This window comes from Capsicum annuum, chromosome 6, assembly GCF_002878395.1.
Source record: "Capsicum annuum cultivar UCD-10X-F1 chromosome 6, UCD10Xv1.1, whole genome shotgun sequence".
NCBI classification, from domain to species: domain Eukaryota; kingdom Viridiplantae; phylum Streptophyta; class Magnoliopsida; order Solanales; family Solanaceae; genus Capsicum; species Capsicum annuum.
In genome coordinates, this window is record NC_061116.1 from 221,544,359 (window position 1) to 221,547,306 (window position 2,948).

The following is a 2,948-nucleotide window of genomic DNA, read 5'->3' on the forward strand; positions in this document are numbered from 1 at the left end:
TTTCACTTTTATTCTTAATCATAAATATAGAGAAATATTACTACGGTGAAAACGAGAGAAGTATTAAATAGAGATGTAAGGGGCGTGCAAGAGACCATCAAATTATCATTTGGCTAATGTTTTTTAAAGAGCGTGCAAAATAAAAAAGTGACGTGCATTTAGGAACGGAGGGAGTGAAAAATTAGAAAGAAAAAAACTTCCTCGCCCATTGTGGATGAGCTAGCTTGCTTGGTGTGTCCCTGCGAGCAAGTCGCACATATTATAGAAAAAAAAAAAGTATAAATATACATCTAAACTTATTATATTTAAGTAAATATTTACCTTTATAAAGAAATTATAAAAATTTCAATTAATTATGTATTTTTACTGGACATATCAGAAGCTAATTATGTATCTTGATAACCCAAAAATCAAAAAAAAAAATTATCGAAAGCTAATTATGTATTTTTACAAAGGAAAAAATGTATCTTCGTTGAATATATTATGTGTCTCTATAGACCCAAAATTGGAAAAATGTATTGAGAACTAATTATGTAATCCCTCCGTTTTGGAATAAGTGAATTGTTGGGGGTATTTATTGGTGTTTCAAAATAAGTGAATCATTGAATTTCTTTTCAAATTTGCCCTTATGATTTGACAATCAATTAACTTTTGAAAAAGTATTACAAGATCAATTTTTTATTTTTTTGGAGTAAAATTGAAAAGTTATGTTAAATTTATATTTTTAATGTTTTTTCCTTAATATGTGTACCAAAATCCAACAATTCATTTATTATGAAACGGAGGGAGTATCTTTCTGAAAGAAAAAATATTTATCTTCATTAAATATATTGAGAGCTAATTATGTAACTCAACCTACGTTACATATATAACATGAGCTAGACAGCCCGGCCCACTTACAAAAATCGGCCCGGTTTGACCCGGCCTGATAAGCCCTAGGGTTTTAGGGTACCGAATCTCGGGCCGAATCTCTATTGATATGGGCCCGATTAATCCAGCCCGGACCAAACCCGGTTAGGGCCCACTGGTTAGCCGGCCCGGCCCGACCCGGTTAGTTTTTTTTTTTTTCTAAGAATTTAATTATAACTTAGTTTTAATATATTATTAATTTACTATCAACTATTATTAATTTAAATATGTGTATATATATCTTCTATAAACTTATATATTTAACGTATACGTGTGTGCATGTTTTATAAATTAATATATAACTATATATATAATTATATATTGTAGTATATATATATTGTAGTATATTTTATTTAAAGTAGTACATATATATTAGATGGTACGTATATATGTGTATATATCTTCTATAGACGTATATATTTAACGTATACATGGGTATATGTTTTATAAATTAGTATATAACTATATATATAGTATGTGTATATATTGTGGTATATTTTATTTAAAGCAGTACATATATTGTATGATACGTATATGTGTGTATATATATCTTCTAAAGTAGTATATATTTAACGTATACGTATGTATATGTTTTATAAATTAGTATATAACTATATATAGTGTGTGTGTGTATATCGTAGTGTATATATATTGTAGTATGTTTTATTTAAAGTAGTACATATATATTGAATGGTGCGTAGATATGTATATATATATTCTATGGACGGATATATTTAATGTATACATTTGTATATATTTTATAAATTAGTATATAACTATATATTGTAGTATATTTTATTTAAAGTAGTATATATATATTGAATGGTGCGTATATATGTGTATATATCTTCTATAGACGTATATATTTAATGTATACAAGTGTATATATATTTTATAAATTAACTATATATATATATATATATTGTAGTATATGTTTTACTTAAAGTAGTACATATATATTGAATGGTGTGTATATTTGTGTATATATCTTCTATAGACGGGTATATTTAATGTATACATGTGTATATGTTTTATAAATTAGTATATAACTATATCTATATTGGAGTATATACATATATTATGGTATATGTTTTACTTAAAGTAGTACATATATATTGAATGGTGCATATATTTGTGTATATATCTTCTATAGGCATGTATATTTAATGTAAACATGTGTATATGTTTTATAAATTAGTAAATAACTATATATATTGTAGTGTGCGTTTATATATATATATATATATATATATATATATATATATATATATATATATATATATATATATATATATATATATATATAGTATATGTTTTACTTAAAGTAGTACATATATATTGAATGATGCGTATATTTGTGTATATGTCTTCTATAGACGTATATATTTAATGTATACATGTATATATGCTTTATAAATTAGTATATAACTATATATATTGTAGTAAATATGATATGTGTATATATCTTCTATAGACGGATATATTTAATGTATACATGTATATATGTGATATAAATTAGTATATGACTATATATATATATATATATATATATATATATATATATATATATATTAGTATATGTTTTACTTGAAGTAGTACACATATATTGAATGGTGCGTATATTTGTGTATATATCTTCTATAGATGTGTATATTTCATGTATACATGCGTATATGTTTTATAAAATTAGCATATAACTATGTATATATTGTAGTATATACATATAGTGCAGTATATGTTTTACTTAAAGTAGTACATATATATTGAATGATGCGTATATTTGTGTATATATCTTCTACAGACGTGTATATTTAATGTTTACATGTGTATATGTTTTATAAATTAGTATATAACTATATATATTGTAGTATATATGTGTATATATCTTCTATAGACGTATATATTTAATGTATACACGTGTATATTTTTTATAAATTAGTATATAACTATATATATATTGTAGTATATACATATATTGTAGTATATATTTTACTTAAAGTAGTACATATATATTGAATGGTACGTATATTTGTGTATAT